A 20,716-nucleotide genomic window follows, 5' to 3' on the forward strand; every position below is an offset into this window, starting at 1 on the left:
AAAAGTATTCATACCCCTGGAAATTTTCCAAATTTTACAACCAAAAACGTAAATGTATTTTATTGGATTTTATGTGATAGACATTTTTTATTATTGGATAAATATGTGAAAAGTGTGGCGTGCATTTGTATTCAGCCTCCCTGAGTTTGACATTGTAGAACCACCTTTCGCTGCAAACACAGCTGCAAGTTTTTTTGGGGATGTCTCTACCAGCTTTGCACATCTAGAGAGTGAGGCCTGGTACACACGACCGAGAATCTCGTCATAAATGAAACGTTGTTTTCCTTGACAAGTTTCTTGTCAGGCTTCTTGAGAATCTTGTCAAGCTTTCTTTGCATACACACTGTAAAGACAAAATCTTGTCGTTCTCAAACGGGGTGACGTACAACACGTACGACGGCACTATGAGTGAGAAACTTGTAAAGCGCAACACATGCGAACTGAATCGCCTCTGGGCGCTGTATCCATTTCATGGGTAAGGAACCCCTTGACCTCAGAAGAGATGGGTTTTAATCTTTCTCCTGATGGCCAAGTGGTCCGACTCCAGTCGGATGGTGGTTGGTAGTGCTATAAAGGGGAAGTTTGATTCCACTGGCGCCACCCTTGGGGCTGCTTTTAATAATCTCATGTTACTGCGTGTTAAGTAAAAGTTTGGTGAGAGACGATTCGCACTTTTCAGTCGGTTACAGCGTGACAAATGAGCTATCTCCATTACGAACGCTACTTTTACCGAAGGTGCGCTCCCGTCTCATACTTTATTCTGAGCATGCGCGCGTTTCTAAGCATACACACAAATGTGTTTCTCGTCGTAAACCAGCCCGATGAGAAACACGAGGAAATTGAGACTCCCGACGAGAAAAAAAGAGAACAAAATTTTCTCGTCGAGATCCACGACAGTTTTCTCGACGAAAAACATACACATGACCGTTTTCCTCTGAAAAAAAGCTCTGCCAGCATTTTTCTTGATGGATTTTGTCGAGGAAAACGGTCATGTGTATGAGGCCTGACATTTTTGCCCATTCTTCTTTGCAAAATAGCTCAAGCTCTGTCAGATTGCACGGAGAGCGTCTGTGAACAGCAATCTTTTTTTTTTTTTCCATAAAGAATTTCATTAAGAAAAATCAAAAGACAAAAAGAGGGAAGCGCCTCTGAGTATGCTGCTTTTAATTTAAGACATTGGCGAGTTTAACTCTGAGCTTGACCTTCATTTACTCACTCAACACCTGGTTACTTCACCACCGATTATACATACATCCCTTAAACCCAAATCACTATTTTTCCCAACAAAATCTAAGGGACCGTATCTAGAATCATTCTATAGAGTAGTGATCGCTGAATTCCAACAGCTATGCCAACATTCAGCCCTTCTAAACAAACACCATAATTTTAACCTTAAATCAGGAGAGAGAGCATCTCTCAAACGTTTCCTCAATAATCCTGATCTCATAATCAAACCAGCTGATAAGGGTGGAGGCATCGTAATCCAGGACAGACAGTCCTATGTACTTGAAGCCTTGAGATTACTAGCCGATACCAACACCTACAAAAAACTAACAATTGATCCCCTCCCCCTTTTTCGTGAAGAAGCCGACACTCTTATCTCACAAGCCACAGCTGACCTAGTCATTGATAAGAAAGAAGCAGCTTTTCTACGAAAAGACTTCTATAGCACCCCATATTTTTACCATCTACCAAAGGTACACAAGGACTCATCACATCCACCCGGTAGGCCTATTGTTGCCTCTATGAACAGTGTAACCAGTGGTTTTTCATTATACATAGATTCTTTCCTGCAGCCCCTAGCTCAAAAACTCCCATCGTACATACGTGATTCTATACATCTCACGGAACTCTTGTCCCCCTATGCTTGGCAGGAGAACTACTCCTGGCTGTCTTTGGATGTCAATTCCCTATACACTTCCATTCCCCATAACATTGGGCTCCGTGCGATACAGGAATTTTTATTCTCTGACCCCCTGCTTAATTCAAAACAGATGGCCTTCATTTTAGAGGCTACCTCCTTTTGCCTTAATCATAATTATTTCCACTTTGAAGGCGACTTCTACCTACAGACCCATGGGACAGCAATGGGGGCAAATTTTGCCCCGTCCTATGCCAACCTGACCATGGGCCTTTGGGAGAACCTAGCCATATGGAAAGACAACCCTTTCTCAAGACACATTATATTTTACGGCCGATACATCGACGACATTGTAATCATCTGGGATGGCCCTTCCAGTCTGGTGAATAGTTTCGTCGATCACTGTAATGCCAATCAGTTAGGACTCTCTTTCTCTTTCGTGTGGAATCAGGAATCTCTGGCCTTTCTTGACCTAGAATTATGTCACGAACATAACAACATATTCGTCCGCAACTACACTAAACCTACTGCAGGAAATTCTTACCTGCATTATGATAGTTGTCACCACCCATTATGGGTTAAAAACATACCCAAAGGCCAATTCTGCCGATTACGCCAAAACTGTACCAAAGATAGCGACTATATCCTCCAAAGTGCTCATTTAAAACAAAAATTTCTTGAAAAAGGGTACCCGGAACCATTAATAGATCATGCTTACAACATCTTTCTCCCCGGAAAAAAACCCAAAACTGTTAAATCACCCGAAAAACCTGCTGTACGTTTTATTACCGGCTTCCATGGACAATATAAAAAAATGGAACAGATTCTTTCAAAACATTGGAATATACTTAAACAAGACCCCCATTTAGCTACTACCTTGTGTGATAAACCTAAAGTCACTTACAGAAGAGCTCCTACCCTTAAAAACAAGATAGCACCCAGTAGGTTAAAAAGTCTTAAACCGTTAGATTCCACCTGTCTGATCCCACTTAAAGGGATGTACAGGTGCAACAAACCTAGATGCAAAACCTGTCCATTCGTCACCCACGGCCAAAAAGATTTCTTCCATAGAGGTAAATCATACTCGCTGGACAATTTTCACAATTGTTCCAGTGACTATGTGGTGTACTGTATCACATGCCCCTGTAAACTTCTTTATGTCGGACGCACCATCAATCCTCTGAGACAGCGTTTTGGTGCACACCGACGCTTCGTTGAGGCTGGTTGTGACGAACACAGTGTGCCTCGTCATTTTCTGGAGCACCACGACCAGTCTACGGAGGGCCTACGGGTATGGGTCATTGAATCCATACCTAGGGGCCTCTCCGAGGCTGAGCGTTTCTCCAGACTGTGCGAACGCGAGACCTTCTGGATATTTACCCTTGATTGTCTCTCTCCTCTCGGCCTCAACGAAGAATTAGATGTCAATGCCATTCTTTAAATATCCAAATATACATATTCTTTACATTTTTACCACATATCTACACGTGTATGTGGATGCATGCATATGTGTGTTTATGTATGCAGCCCTACATACACGCGCATTCTTCTTCCCCCTTTTTTTCCCACCCCCCCTATCTTCCCCTATACTCTATTACTTATCAGTTCCCATTTACATCTGGGCCTGATATATTCAATGATTGTTCCTACTTGTCCTTGTTTTGTATTTCATTATTTAATTTTATTTTTATTTTTGATATTTATTTTTGATATGATCAATCCTTATTTTTACCTTTATTTTTATTATCTGTATTTTTATATTTATATTTAATTTCATGTTATGGCTATATCTGCCTCATCATAGCCTTGTGGTTCTATTGCCACTGCCCGAAGCATCACCCCTTATTGGCATTCCCATTATAATATCACTTTAAACTAAGGCACCGTTTATATATCCTTATTCTGGTGGCCCTCTAGTGCCCAAAGCTTGTATTACGTTGCCTCAACTTTTTAATCATGTTTCCCCTACCATATGTATACACAGTCACTTTGACTACACATATGTAGATAATCATTTAATATCCACCCTCCTCAGATTATACTTTTCCATTTGTATTATATACATATATATATATAAGTCTTGTCCCGCTGTCAGTTTTAATCAAGTAATTCGATTCACTTTCGTTTGCTCGTTATCCTTGTACGCCCATTGGTCGGCACTGATCACATGACTGTTTAAAATATGAGCCCTGTCTTCCATTCACTACACTTGAAAAAGGAGCGCGCTGGTCTTTTCCGTGCGCCGGCTCTGAAACGCGTTGTGGTCCCCCTCAGCCTCCGTCCGACCTGACGTCACGCAACAGCTGATGAATCCATTGCCCAGCAGCGGCACAACAACCAGGACTCAGCCGTCTCTCTCCCCGGCTCTCTCCGGCTGCCCAGCTCTGACGCTTTGCGGACTGTCTGCTACAGATGCACGCCAGCTTCCACGACTGCACCATATTATTATGATGTAAGTGCTGGATATATATTTTTATGTCTTAAATTAAAAGCAGCATACTCAGAGGCGCTTCCCTCTTTTTGTCTTTCTCTTGCATACACCGAGCTGACTTCGCTCCTGGATAGCAGCCCTGAATTACTGCCTTCAACCACATCAGTTCCTCATTTTCATCAACTACAACCTCTTTAGGCATTTTTGCTGGGACTGAACCTATCATGGATTTTTGAATATCACCAGTCACACTGTATATCCCCAATGTGCTTTGTGATTTTTATCTCAAACTAATCGATCCTTTTTAAATCAACTTTATTATCATTATTTTTATTATTATTATTTTTATTTTTATCTATTGTTAACCCTTTAGTTGATTGTTCTGTGCAAACACCCTGAGCGCTGTACTCCACCCATTTTTTTTTTATTAAGAAAAATCAAAACATCAAGTCTAAGGCCCCATACACACGGGAGGATTTATCCGCGGATACGGTCCAGCGGACCGTTTCCACGGATAAATCCTCTCGAGGATTTCCGTGGATTTCTATGCGATGGCGTGTACACACCATCGCATTGAAATCCGCGCCAAAATCCTCTGGGGATGACGTGTCGCGCCGTCGCCGCGATTATGACGCGGCGACGTGCGTGACGCTGTCATATAAGGAATTCCACGCATGCGTCGAATCATTACGACGCATGCGGGGATCCCTTCGGACGGATGGATCCGGTGAGTCTATACAGACCAGCGGATCCATCCGTTGGGATGGATTCCAGCAGATGGATTTGTTTGGCATGTCAGAAAATATTCTGCTGGAATCCATCCCAGGGGAGAAATATCCGCGGAAACAGATCCGCTGGAGTGTACACACCATAGGATCTATCCGCTGAAACCCATTTGCTGGGATTTTTCAGCAGACATGTTCGGTCGTGTGTAGGACCGAGCGGACAGAATTCCAGCAAACATTTGCCCGCCGGGCCTTTTCCCAGCGGACAAATATTCCTGGACTTGTTTTAAAACAGTCCGCTGGAATCCTGCCCGCTTGGACATGTTCTGTCGTCTGTACAGACCTACCGTACATGTCCGAGCGCCCGCCATCCCTCGCATGCTTCGAATGACTTTGACGCATGCGTGGAAGCATTTAACTGGCAGGCCCGCCCACGTCGCCGCGTCATCGTCGCGGCGACACCGCGGACACGCCCCGCGTATTGTTTACGCGCAGATTTCTGTACGATGGTTAGTACAGCCATCGTACAGAAATCCCGGGCAGACATGTACGGTGAAAACGGTCCGGCGGACCGGTTTCATCGTACATGTTTGCCCGTGTGTACACGGCCTTACATACAATGAACGTACATGAACATACATTTATGTAAAGTCACAAGGCACATTAATGTTGCAAAAATGTTTTAAGGCCATAAAAACCATCAATAATTCAAACCAACTACCTGGGGTTGGCATAGTGTCACAGTATGGCCGTTAATGAGAACACAACAGGTTCCTTATTGAGAGAAGAGAATAAGAAAATAGAAATGGAGGTAGGAGAGAGCAAGAGAAAGGGAGAGAGAGAGGGAGAGAGAGAGAGAGAGAGAAAGAGAGGGAGAGAGAGAGAGAGAGAGCGAGAGAAAGAGGGGGAGAGAGAGAGAGAGAGAGAGAGAGAGAGAGAGAGGAAAAGCAATATATATATATATATATATATATATATACATACATATACACACAAGAGGGGGGGGGTCAAGGGAAGTGGGGAAGGGGTCATCAGTGTCACCGGTCCTCCACCAAATTAATCCCATAAATTAGACTCCACGATGTTTACTCGGTATGACTAGGCCAGCATCAACTAAAGCCTAGGAGTTATGAGCCTGAAAGTGTTGAGCTGTTTGAAAATGAGTCCAGCATGCCCATGTGTTTGTAAATTCCTGAAAACGCTCTTGGGAGAAGTGAATTAGTTCTTCCATTTCTTCAATTTTAGAGATTCCACCGAACCATTCCCCAATCGTTGGAACGTGTGTGGAGCACCAATGTACCGGAATGCAAAGCCTCGCCGCATTCACCATATGCATGGCAAGGGATTTAAAGTATTCAGGCCTGGTTAAGTGTGTATGATGCAAGAGGTATTGTGCCGGGGAATAGTCTAGGGTATAAGTAGTAACATGCGTAATAATCTCATGCACCTCTTTCCAAAAGGGCTGAAGAGACTCACAATCCCACCATATGTGGAGCATAGACCCCTTCCCCCTCCCACACCTCCAGCACGTGTCAGGGATAGTCGGTGAAAATTTGTGTAAGAGAGTCGGGGTCCTATACCAACGTGTTTCAATTTTGTAGCAGTTTTCCTGTATAGCAACATTAAGGGATCCCTTATGGGCATATTCATTAATACAGGCCCAATCATCCTCATTCAGGGAGAGTTGAAGATCAGATTTCCAGGCCCTATGAGCTGAGTCTGGGTACCCGGGGGTGTCATCCAGAAGGATCTTATATATACTAGAAATTAAGTGTCTCTGTCAGGAAGTTTGCGTACACAGAGATTCGTAAGGCGTCAATTGTCACATTCAAGTCTCCGACGACGACTGAGGCCTTGTACACACGACCGAACATGTCCGCTGAAACTGGTCCGTGGACCAGTTTCCGCGGACATGTCCGACCGTGTGTAGGGCCTAGCGGACAGTTTTCCGGCCTAGCGGACAGGTTTCCAGCGGACAAAAGTTTCTTAACATGCTAAGAAACTTGTCCGGTGGAAACCTGTCCATCGGATATGTCCGATGGTTAGTACACCTAACCATCGGACCGAAATCCCCCGCATGCGTCGAAGTGATTCGTCGCATGCGTGGAAGCATTGAACTTCCTGGTTTGCGCACGTCGCCGCGTCATTGTCGCCACCACGTCGCCGCCACGTCACCGCGTTTTCTGTCTGCGGGGAATTTGGTCTGATGGTGTGTACACACCTCAGACCAAAACCTCCCAGCAGACATGTCGGATGAAAACGGCCTGCGGACCGTTTTCATCGGACATGTCTGGTCGTGTGTACAAGGCCTGAGAAGAAAGAAAATGTTGTAACTGCCTATAGGACCAGAAGGGCAAAGAGTTGGATGGGGACTTAGACACTAGATCCTCATAAGAACGAGGAGATCCATGAGAAAAAACTGATGTGCTAGGAGTTGGTCATGCAGCCATTCCTTCTCTAGGAAGAAAGACCATAGTCCTGGTATAAAGTCCGCATTACCTCTTAACGTGGTTAGGGGTCCAGGTACCGAGGAGAAAGATGGGGCTTTTTTCGCCCGCTCAAAGGCCCTAAGGGAGGGAAGGAGAAGAGGATGTGACTTAATTTCTGAGGGCCAATGTTGAGGTGATATCCAGGGAAGCGAGCCAAGAGAGGACTGTGTGAATGACTTTTCTAAAACCACCCAAGTCTTCCTCTTCTCATGAATGTTCCAGTCCACCACTCGCATAATGTGACTTGCCAGGTAGTATAGAAAAAGGTCTGGTAGACCAATGCCACCTTTAGCCTTCAAGCGAGTGAGCCGAGCATATTTAATACGGGGAGGTGAGTTTTTCCAAATGAACAATGAGCAAGCCCTCTTGTACGTCGCAAAGAAGGATGGCAGCAGGCTAATCGGGAGACATTGTACAAGGTACAATAGGCGTGGTAAGATAATCATCTTCAGGAGGGCCGAACGGCCAAACCAAGAGACATTGAGGGCCACCCAGTCTTTTAAATCCTGCTGAGCTTTTTTTCAGGGCAACCAGGAAATTCTCGTTATAGAGGTGGGCAAAATCTGCCGTAATTTGAATACCCAAATACGTGATGGCTTTTGTGCTCCAAAGAAATGGAAAGGAACTCTGACAACAGTCCACGTCATACTTCGAAAGCGATACATTTAGAGCAAGAGATTTAGAATAATTGATCTTAAAATGGGATAGCATCCCGAAGTGCTCTATGTCCTTACCAAGTTCGGTAAGGAAACCCTTGGTGGCGTCAGGGAAAGAAGAACGTCATCGGCGAAAGCCGCAACTTTATATTCCCTACCTTTCACCAACAAGCCCCTGATGTCGGGATTACATCGCAATTTATTTAGGAAGGGTTCCAAGGACAGGACGAAAATCAGGGGGGATAGGGGGCAGCCCTGACATGTACCGTTACCGACATGTACCGACAGGTGACCATTAGCCCGCACACACGTGCTAGGTGTAGAATACAGTGCAGAGATATGGGCCAACATGCAAGGATGAAGGCCAATTTATTTCAAAACCTCCTGCATGTAATCCCAGGCCACCCTGTTGAAAGCCTTTTCCATGTCTAGGGACAGAAAGAAGCCCTGGGTCTTAGAAATAGTAAGCCAATGGTGGAGATTTTCCAGGGACAAAACCTACCTGGTCCTGGGAAACCAGGCCAGGCAACAGTGGGGATAACCTGTTCGCTAAGATCTTAGCGTACAATTTGATGTCCATATCAGAATAGTGTACTTACCAAGGCCGAGATGCCGAGAGCGGTTCGCTGTTGCGACTAAGCGCAGTCCGCCCCCTGGAGGTGGTGCAGAGGGTGGATGGCACCAAGAGGCACAAGCTACCAGCAGGCAGGGTAGAGCTTGTGTGGAAGTCCTGTAGAACTGGAGCAAGGACTGATGGGTATCAGGGTCCAGCAGAAGAAGACTGGTAGAAAGTCCAGAGCAGGCTGAGGCTCAAACACAGGTAAGCAAACAATCCAGGTCACAGACTGGGGATCAAGGCACTGGAGACAAGAGGCAGAAAGTCAATGTGCAGGAGACTGAAGGTGAATCCGGGTCACAGGCCGAGGGTCAAACACAGAAGGCAGGAATAAAGTCCATAAAACAAGCCAAGGTCGGGTCCAATAGAAGATCAGAGTAGGTCAGGGTCAATCCGGGTCACAGCAGGTAATCAATCAATCAGAAATCAGGAACTCAGGTACAGTAAGCTGAAGACAAGCCAGCAATTTCCTTTGAGCATCTGCTCAGCTTTATAGGCAACCAGGAAGTCATGTGGAAGTCATGTGGTGCGTGTCATGTGACAGCCAGTCAGTAGCTGAAGGTTTCTTTGACAGCTCCCACTGACAACATTGCTGCCATCTAGTGTTCAGAATCCAATATGTTTCTCTGACAATCCACATTGAGAAGTGATATCGGTCTATAATTCTAGACCTGCGTAGCATCCTTGCCCTCCTTTGGTATGACTGTTATATGGGCCACTGACATACGGTTCATTGAAGCAGAGGGAGATGCCAGGGTGTTAAAGGTATCTATCATCTTAGAAGACAAATAGCCAGATTCAGTAAGACGGGCGCATCTTTAGTTCGGCATAGCGCATCCCATTTGCACTATGCCGACGTAACATAGTGAGGCAAGTACTATATTCACAAAGCACTTGCCTCCTAAGTTACGTCAGCGTAGCGCAAATGGCCCGGCGTAACCCCGCCTAATTCAAAATAGGCAGGTAAGGGGCGTGCTCCATGTAAATTACCCGTGACCCTATGTAAATGAGGGCCGTTTGTACGGCGCATGCGCACATGCTCAGAATCACGTCGGAAATACTCAATGCTTTCGACGTGAACGTCACCTATGCCCATCCCCATTCACGTACGCTTATGCAAACTACGTAAAATATGACGGCTGTTCCGTCGTCCATACTTTGCATGGGCTGCGCCATCTTTTTGGTGGTTTATCTTTACGCCTGAAAAACACCTTATGTAAACAGCGTATCGGGCGAAAGTACGTTTGTGAATCGGCGTATCTTGCTAATTTACATATTCTAGGCGTAAATCCACATACACGCCCCTAGCGGCCAGAGTAAATATGCAGCTAAGATACAATGGCGTAGGAGACTTACGCCGGTCGTATCTTAGCAACATTTAAGCGTATCTCAGTTTGAGAATACACTTAAAGATACGACGGCGCAGATTCGGACTTACGACGGCGTATCTACTGATACACCGTCGTAAGTCTTACTGAATCTGGCTAAGTATGTTCAGAAAGGACTTATATAGCCAGATTCAGAAAGAGTTAAGCCGGCGTATCAGTATAGTAGGGTCACGATTCATTAGCATAAAACAATCCCACCTCTTCACAATTTTAATTAGGCACGCTTAGGCCGGCACATTTACGCTACACCGTCGTAACTTAGGACGCAAGTGCTTTGTGAATACAGCACTTGCCTCTCTAACTTACGGCGGCGTAGCGTATATGCGATACGCTACGCCTGCCTAACGTTAGGCTCTCCTACCTGAATCTAGCTAATAATATTGTAATGTGAATCCATCAGGTCCTGGGCACTTTCCCGGCTTCATTTGTTTTACAGCAGTTTGGAGTTCCTCAACAGAGAGGGGACGTTCCATTTCCAACGCTTGTCCCTCCAGAATTTGTTTTGGACAGTATTGAGATAGAAAATCCCGAATTGCCTCAGCTATCCTAGCAGTTTGGACAGGATTTTGGCTCGGTGGCTGCAAATTGTATAGTTTTTATATTATTCAAAACATTTTGCTATGTCCTCGTTTCTGGACAGGGTTACGCCGCGGTGGTCCCGAATCTGATGGATCATGTTGAAAGGCCTGGAAGCTCGTACCACTTTTGCCAGAAGTCTCCCGCACTTTTTACCCTGCTCGTAGAAGACTCTCTGGTGTAGTACATAGCGTCGTCTTGATCGTTTTTCTAATTCCTCCAGAAGCAGGGAGCGAGTGTGTGAGAGCTCCTGCAAGGAGCGCCGCGAGAGGGAGGCTTCTAGCTGCCTAATCCTATTTGTTTGTTTATAAGTTCACTATCGTCTCCTGGCTTTGCTTTTTAATTTTTGCCGCCTGTGCGATGAGTTCCCCCCGAATCACACACTTGTGGGCTTCCCACAGAGTGAGTGGAGATATGTCCGGAGAGGTATTATCCACAAAATAATTTCAGAGTACAGATTCTAGATGTGCAACGAATTCCGTATCTTTAAGCAGGGATGAGTTCAGTCGCCAGGTTTTGGTTGTGGAGATCGACTCCGAAAAAGCCAGGGTGACCGAGATGGGGTGGTGGTCAGACAGGAACATCGGTTCTATTGTAGCTTGAGTAAGATAGGTTAGGTCAGGTTAAGAGAGAAAAAAACAATCAATGCGTGAGTACTTTTGAAACGGGCTGAATAGAAAGTGTAGTCTTTGGTCGAGGGAAACAGAGTGCGCCAGGTATCATGTAGTGTAAGAGACTGAAGTTGTAACTTGATTTGATGCAGAGCTCAGTAGGGCAATGCAGTGGTACCCGAAGAGGTGTCCACCTCTGGATTCAATGGGGCATTGAAATCTCCTCCTAGAAGGACCATGCCCTCCTTAAATAAAAGCAGGAGATCGGAGATCTTCCCAAAAAAGGCGACCTGGTGCTTGTTTGGGGCATAGATATTCGGTAAAGTAAGGGGCCTGGAGGCATATAAACCCTTGATAAATAAGAACCTACCCTCTGGGTCTACCAAAGAGTCCGACAACTGGAAGGGAGCATGTTTGGAGATTAATACTGAACCACCCTTGGTTTTCACAGAAGGGTTCGTGGAGTGTATCACTGTGATCAGTAAGCTTGGGAATTCTGCTTTGATAATGCAGACAAGACCTGCGATCGTTTTTCGGGCACATTTAGGCCTTTCACATTGAGAGACACACACTTCAGCAAGAGGGGATTACGGGACTCTGACTTCTTCTGCATGATTAGATCAAAACCAGGATACAAGCCGTAGAGCTAGCTATTCCAAACCCAGGATTAGGTATGCTGGCCAATAGCTACAAACCCAGTTTAGGTGGAGTACACGCCGGACCAAATAATGGAGGGGAAATATATGAATAAAAAAAAGGGGGGAGAGGAAATTTGGGAAGGGACGGAGGAGGGAGGACAAAGGAGCTAAACAGAGAGAGAAAGAGAAAGAAAAATGATAGATATTACAAGATGTAGAAAAGAGAAAATACCAGAGGCGGAAATAGATAGTCTAATCCACCTAAGAAATAGAAAGCTGGATTGTCAGCAGACTAACTAAAGTAATGCTGCTGGGGGACATTGGATATGTCTGAGGTCACATGCTACCGCAATATAGAGGAACCAGCTAATAGTGACATAGTGGGGAACCCAAAAAGGCATAGGTTACATCAGTAGATAAGTACAAGTAAAAGTAAAAAGTAGAAGGACACCTTACAGCCATGAGTCGATGGGAAGCAGTTAATCAGCAAAAGCGGGGATGGGGATGGCCATTGAGAACGTCTGTTGATGACGAAACACGTCTGGGACGGAGTACACTGACATCATCGTGCTCAACGCAAGGAGGAAGGGCTCCTATAGTGCCAGCCATCATCTGTTTTTATTGGCTTGAAAACGCTTCATGTTTGTAAGTACGTTTCTTCTTTGCTTTTATAAAAAAAAATACGGAATCACACTATGGTCCGTTTTTTTCTATACCCATCTACGGAGGACCTTTTATCTATGAGCAAGTGAGCTTACCTTTGGATATTTGCCCATTGGATTCCCTGCTAATCCCTTGTCTCAGTCCGTGGATGGAGTTTATATCTATATGCTTATGAATCTGGTTGTTCCGGTAAGCGGCTTTCCATAAGGTGGTGGTTTCCTCACAGAAGTCATATTCACGGTGGTGCTGTTTTTTCTGTTTGTGGGTTCTGATGTGATCCACTCTACACATTTGGGACTTTACTTTTTATACCCCTATTATTCATTACTATTGGGGTTTAAAGACTTTACTCTTTGCAAATTTAATTACTGGCACTTGGTTGCTAGTTCTTCTCATTGGCGCAGAAGCAGTGCTGCACTGTGCATAAATAGGTGATAAAGTGCAAATGTTCTCACGTGACAGGTACACTTGAAAGGCAATAAATGAATGGTCAAAATAGCAACAATAAAATTAATTTATTGCCTTTCAAGTGTACCTGTCACGTGAGCACATTTGCACTTTATCACCTATTTATGCACAGCGCAGCACTACTTTTACATTTATATTTACGTGGGTCTTGATACCACCTTCAGTGCTTGCTGCAGTACCCCACCTTTTAGACTTGGCCAGCGCAGGAGTATCTTTTTATTACTTTAATTACTTTCTTTTGCCACTCTTCCATAAAGGCCAGATTTGTGGAGTGCATGACTAATAGTTGTCCTGTGGACAGATTCTTTACATTTCCCCTTTTTTTTGGCGAAAATAGTATGTATAAAGATATTTTATCTAATACCACTTGGTATCATCCTATCTTCCAAACAGTGATTGAAAATGTTTGTAAAGAATATCGTTCCATCATTCTCAAAGCATATCAGAAAGGTACAATTGATCAGAATACATGGAATTTCCTAAACGTTAAAGACCCGAAAGTCCAGTCCTTTTATGCACTTCCTAAGGTTCATAAATCTCTTACTAAACCTCCTGGCTGCCCAATAATATCTGGCTGTGCCAGCCTAACTGAGAACGCTAGATCTCTAATTGACAGTTACCTACATCCTCATGTCATCTCATTATCCTCTTACGTTAAAGACACTATAGACCTATTGAAAACTATTGAAGAATAGACTCTTCCTGAAAACACTTGGCATGTAGCCCTGGACAATGCCATCCCTCACACAAAAGTGATTAGTGTTGTAAAAAGCCATTTATGTGAAAGAGGACCCAACTCCAATACTTACAACTGTTTCATCATTGACTTGCTCAGGTTCATCCTTACCCACATGTTTATGTTTGGCTTTTCCCACTACCTACAGGTGCAGGGGGTTGCGATGGGGACAAAATGTGGCCCATCGTATGCTAACCTGTACCTGGGGGGTGGGAAAAATACCTTTTTGCTTGTGAAGACCTTTATCAAAATTTTTGGATAATATCATATCTTGGTATAGGTACATTGATGATGTGCTTCTTTTTTGGTTGGGCAGCAGGGATGAACTTGAGCAATTCATGAAGGCCATCTCATCAAATGAATTTAATCTAAAATTAACCATGATTTGCAGTCAAACTGAGATAAGTTTCCTTGATTTACTGATACACTTGGACTGTAATGGCACAATCAGCTCCTCTCTTTACAGAAAGCCCTCAGCAGGGAACATGATTTTACATGCATCCAGTTCCCATCCTGCACCTCTTTTGAAAAGCATACCCTACAGCCAATATTTGCGCATTAAACAAAATTGTAGTCGCAATATTGACATTCAGAAGGCTGCTGATGATCTGTACTGCAGATTGAAAAGCAGGGGATATAGTCACTCATGTCTAAAAGGGGCTTACAATAGAGTACTTAAGAAGGATCGAAATTCCCTTATTTTTTCCCATAAAGAAACTAAGAAATCAGACAGTATGAGAATAATTACACAATACTCAGCGGAACATCATCAAATTAGATAAATTGTGGATACATTTTGGCCTTTGTTGTCAGCAGATCCTATTATCAACAAATATGTTGGGGAACGCCCCAAAATCACTTATAGATGGGCTCCCTCTCTCAAGGACCGTCTTGTCCGCAGTCATTTTAAAGTTTCTGACCCCGTTAAGTGTTTTTTTTAAATCAAATAATTTTTTTTTTATTATTATTATTATTAAACATACATACAAATATGTAAAAATAATCCATAATGTATCAAAAATAGGAAAACACACAAAACAAATAAACCTTGCACCTCTCGGACTAAAGTAACTTAGCATATAATAAACAAAACTTTATAGAGGCATAGATACATTTTACACATGAAGTTAATCACCACAAATATCAATCATTAAACTATGGCAGCTTCCTCTATACAGCATCAAGTTATGTTTCTATCACACACTGATTTATTTTCTTCTACTCCTCACTTCTCTACTTCTACTATTTGCTCCCATCTATCTCATCTACCTCACTCCTCTCCACTAGGTAAACCATCATATAATTGATTACTACGATCTATCCAACATGACCATATTTTACCAAACCTTTGGGTTGTACCTCTATGCTTATATGTTAATTTTTCCCTTTAAGTGTATAATTAAGTTTCTCAACCCATTGTTAATGGGTTGGAGGATCAGCAGATCACTATTTTTGTAAAATAACTTTGCATGCTAGATATAGGGATCTTATCCACATAATATGCATCTCTACTGGTAACATTCCATCAGGGATTATTCCCAGTAGTGCAAGTTTAGGTGTTCCTATTATCTCAGTGGAGCATAACTGATAACGATCTTTTAATATATCAACAGGAAGTAAAACGTCCCCTTCATATAACTCATACAGGAATATTATACCCGCTTTTTTTCCAATCCAAAAATTACAAAAGTCTATTCAGTTCATAGAGGTAGTAGTTGTCCCATATAGGCATATGTTTCGTATAGCCCTTATGTTGAGTAATAGTTCAGACTGCTCCCCATAAAAAAAAAAGTAGGGAATTTTCTTTTATTATAAAAGTGGTGAGCTACTATCAGTTGAACTAAAGGGTGATATTATTATCTTCTGTGTAGGATCCTGCATGTCCACTACCTCACAGCCATGCCAGTGTTGTAATTGTGATGCAATAAAATATAATCTTGGGTTGTTGTTAAGTGTTTAAATCCAGGGACGTTTCCTTGCGGTCACTGTGACGTTTGTCCTTTTCCTTTTTTTGTCCTTTTCTAATGAATAGCACCATCTTCCGATGGTTGGACATACCACTCGAAACACAGAATTACTTATCAAACTCCTGGTATTGTTTATCTAGCAACCTGCCAGTGTGGTGGCTTTTATATTGGAAAGACCAAACGTCCATTTTTTAAATGTAATTGTGACCATATCAAACCAATTCTTAAAGGTAAAATGGAATTTAATCATGATATGATCAAATTAATGGCTTTGGAGCATATTCCACCTCATAGAAGAGGAGGTAGCACTGATAAAACCTTGCTACAACTTAAGGCACACTGGATTTACAATCTGAAGGCGACTCTGTTTCCAGATTTTAATGAAACATTAAAGCGGTTGTAAACCGCATAAACTTTTTTTTTTTTCCCCCAAACCTGTAATGCAAAAGGCATAATAGGCTAGTATGCACCGCATACTAGCCTATTATGAAATACTTACCTCGGAACGAGGTGTGTACCACTTACCTGGTCCACGCCGAGCAGGATGTCATCTTGCTCCGGCGTGTCTTCCGGGTATCGCCGCTCCAGCGCTGTGATTGGCTGGAGCGGCGATGACGTCACTCCCGCGCGTGCGCGCGGGAGATTTAAAATCGGCAGGGTCCGGCGATGCCGGTCCTTCAGCCGTGGAGTCCCCCCTGCGCATGCGCCGCCCGCATTGCGGGGGTAATATCTCCTAAACCGTGCAGGTTTAGGAGATATTCTCCTTACCTACAGGTAAGCCTTGTTGTAGGCTTACCTGTAGGTAAAAGTCCAAATAGTGGGTTTACAACCACTTTAAGTTTCAAACCTTTTTTATAATGCTAGTATTCCTTGGTCCTGGTCAGTGGTGGCCCGCCCATAGGGGGCGCCCGGGCGCCGCCCCTCCCTTCTGTAGGCACAAAAAATATATATATATATTTTTTTTTCAGTGGCCCCTTTAAGAAACGTATAAAAAAAAATTCCTTTACTTAAAATTAGATTGAGCGCCGCAACCAATGCCCTATGAAGCGCCACGTCAATGCAATCTTTAGATTGCATACATGGCGCTTTATTTGCGGGCTTTTATCCCGCCTATTGAGCACATTTGAAAGCGCTGAGAAGCTTCCCGTGCCAGTGCTATTATGGGCGCCGGGAGCATTACTGTTACTTCCGGCCATTCGTCTTACAGACAAAGAACGGAAGTGACGTCACATGGCAGCTCACAACTTTACACAGCCCGAGCGGAGCGGCTAGTTAGGCCGATGGATGCCCTCACGTGTGAAATTCAATATGGATTGGCTTGATCGCCCCCAAAGTCATCAGCCCGTGCAGTGCTGATGACTTTGGGGGCGATCAAGCCAATCCTGCACTGCTTGATCCCCATCCATCCACCTCGGACCCTGTTATTGTAGTTAAACTGCTGGGACTTGTAGTTCTCCATATTCTCCTGGGGCTCATGGAGAAGATGGAGATTAGAGAACTACAAGTCCCAGCATGTTTTACATACAATAAGGCTCTGAGGTGGATGGGTGTGGTGGATTGCATGCACCTATCAATCCCCAGGGGGCGGGGGGCAGGATCAGATAACACTGTTATCCGATCCTGCCCCCCCGGGGATTGATAGGTGCATGCAATCCACACCCATCCACCTCAGAGCCTTATTGTATGTATAATCTGCTGGGACTTGTAGTTCTCTAATCTCCATCTTCTCCATGAGCCCCAGGAGAAGATGGAGAACTACAAGTCCCAGCAGTTTAACTACAATAACAGGCTCTGAGGTGGATGGATGGGGATCAGGCAGTGCACGGGCTGATGACTTTTACTGTGATGTATATGGAGGGAGTGTGATGCAAATCAGGACTAATGTAAAGGAAGGTGCTATAATGTATTTTAAAGGGGGGCTGCAAAGTAAAGGGGTGGCTGTGATGTAAAAGGGGGTGCTGTGATGTAAAGAAATCTGTTATTTAGAATGAGGGCTGTAATGTAAACAGGGGGACTGCAATATTGTCATGGTCTTACCTCTCTGCAGACTTCTTTCATCTGACATGTGCTGGCGGCCATATTGGTTCCTGGGCTTCTTATAACTTACCACACCCTGCGGCTCCTCCTTCCCACTGGGAGGAGCGGGATGCCTTGCACATATATAGGAGGTCTGTTGCTTCATTTCCCTGCTTGGTCCTCTTGTATTCACATGCTCCTGAGATTGTGCTGCTGCTTTTGGTTACCGACCCGGCTTCCACGGACTATCCTTCTGGCTCCCGATCCCTGGCTTCGTTCGGACTACCCTTCTGGCTCCTGATCCCTGGCTTTGTTCGGACTATCCTTCTGGCTCCTGATCCCTGGCTCCGGTGGAAGACTCTGCACTGTTTGATCATCCGTTTGGACTTTAACCTTGCTGTTTGGTTTTTAATAAAGCCTTCCTATTTCATTTATCTGTTGTTGTATGTCTGATTCATGCTTCCGTGACAAATATAAAGGGGGGCTGCCATGTAAAAGGGGGCAGTGTTGTATATTATGGTTGTATTGTAAAGGTGTACCATAATGTAAAGAGGAGCCCTTGCGACTTGGGACTGGAAAGTTGAAGGATAAGTCTGACCCGATGAGAACCGTTCATATCTGTGCAACTTCAAGTCACAGCGACTTAAAAGTAGTCCCTGCATTACTTTTGTCCCACTTTGATGTGACTTGAGGTCCATAGACCTCCAGAATACACAGGCATTGCTTCAAGTCGCTGAAAAATCGCAGCAAAAAATTGTGGCAGAATCTTGCGACTTTCAGGCTAACACAGTCTGAAAGTTTGATACGACTTAAAGCAATGCCTGTGTATTCTGGAGGTCTATGGACCTCAAGTTGCATCAAAGTGGGACCAAAGTAATGCAGGGACTACTTTGAAGTCGCTGTGACTTGAAGTCGCACAGATATGAACAGTTCTCATTGGAAATCATGGGGTACGACTTGTCATGCAACGTTGAAGTCCCAAGTCGCAGGACAAGTAATACAGTATGTCTGCAGTCTCTGATAATGTTGTGCAGTATGACCGCAGTCTCTGGTAATCTTGTGCAGTATGTCCGCCGTCTCTGGTAATCTTGTGCAGTATGACCGCAGTCTCTGGTAATCTCGTGCAGTATGTCAGCCGTCTCTGGTAATCTTGTGCAGTATGACCGCAGTCTCTGATAATCTCGTGCAGTATGTCCCCAGTATCTGGTAATCTTGTGCAGTATGTCCGCAGTCTCTGGTAATCTTGTGCAGTATGTCCGCAGTCTCTAGTAATCTCGTGCAGTATGTCCGCCGTCTCTGGTAATCTTGTGCAGTATGACCGCAGTCTCTGATAATCTTGTGCAGTATGTCCGCAGTCTCTGGTAATCTTGTGCAGTATGTCCGCAGTCTCTGGTAATCTCGTGCAGTATGTCCGCAGTCTCTGATAATCTCATGCCCATTTAGAGTCCTTCATAACTAACAGTGTAATTTTTTAGTTTGTTTGCGCCAATCTGTAAGACTGCGCTGTATACCATGATTTGTGATGCTGGGGCTATATTCTCTGTGCTGTGATGCTGAGCTGTATACTCCTGACACTATGAGTGGAATACAGGGAACAGAGTGGGTGTATTCTATAGGGAGTGTGGCTTATGAGAAGTGGGAGGGGCCAAATGTGAAGGGGCGGGGTCTTGCGCCCCCCCATCCTAAAACGTTACCAGCCGCCACTGGTCCTGGTCCCTACCTATCTCCTCCCCTCCCACCTGTCTGCCCTGGTTTTCCTTGACCCTTCCCCCCTCCTCCTCCCCCCCTTTTCCCTTTCCTACCCCCCTCCTTTTTTTGCCCTCACCTTGTCCCTTTGTATACATTTTCTGATACTTCTTATTTATTATTTCAATATCCATTTGCTATATGAATTTTCTCTTTATTAATTAATATACTGTTGTTTCCAAATTTTTTATAAGTGTGTATCATATTTACATATACATGTTTTCTGTTAGTTTAACTATTTCTTTAATGAATGTTTCTTTGCTAGTATTTCCCTGTTGCTTTTTCCCCCACATTTGCGGACTCAGTTTGTTTGGTTAGCTGTCTCCGCATAGATGTTGTTCTTGGTCTTGCCACCTTAGAGCCCTTAGGGTTGGAGATGCCATGCTGTGGGGTTTGATCTGGTCATTGGGCATACATTTGCGGCCATACGGACGCCCAGGGCACCTTTGGGAATTTATCCCAATCGATGCTCATTCCGTGCTTTTGCCTTTCCTAGATATTCCCTTTTTTTCCCCTCATATTTCTTCATTCTCGGGGTGTCCATCTTCGACCTAATCTAGTTTTATTTAGAATTTCCCATTACTCCGACGGTTCTTTTCCATTCTCGGAGGCTAATAGGGTTAACATTTTAGCTCAGGAGCCATCACGGCTGCCTCCCCTCCATCCACTATGTTTAAGCCACTCACCTCCTGGCTATTTGCCGCCTGGCCCTTTGGTCATTGGAATCCGTGGCTGTGTCACGTCGATCTCGGTGCCTGTGCAATGGCACCCTCATGTCCGCATTTAGCCGGTGACATCAGACACTGGCTGAATGGTGAGCGCTCTTAAGCCGGCTGCTTGGGCTTCAGATCTGCTTGAGCTTGGGGGCAACCTGACGCACTGTATGTTTCTCTCTAAAGGTATGGATCTTGACCTCTTTGTCTGTTATTACTTGCTGATGCCTGCCCTATGTCCTCACTCTGTCCTCAAACTTTCCTAACCTCTCTTGGACAAATGTGGCATCTTTACATACAGACGACACCCTTTTCTGTTCAAATTCGAACCTTGATTTTAAGTTAATACCTATGACTGAGATCCTTATAATCTATATATATATATATATATATATATATATATATATATATATATA

Source organism: Rana temporaria, chromosome 4 (assembly GCF_905171775.1).
Source record: "Rana temporaria chromosome 4, aRanTem1.1, whole genome shotgun sequence".
NCBI lineage: Eukaryota > Metazoa > Chordata > Amphibia > Anura > Ranidae > Rana > Rana temporaria.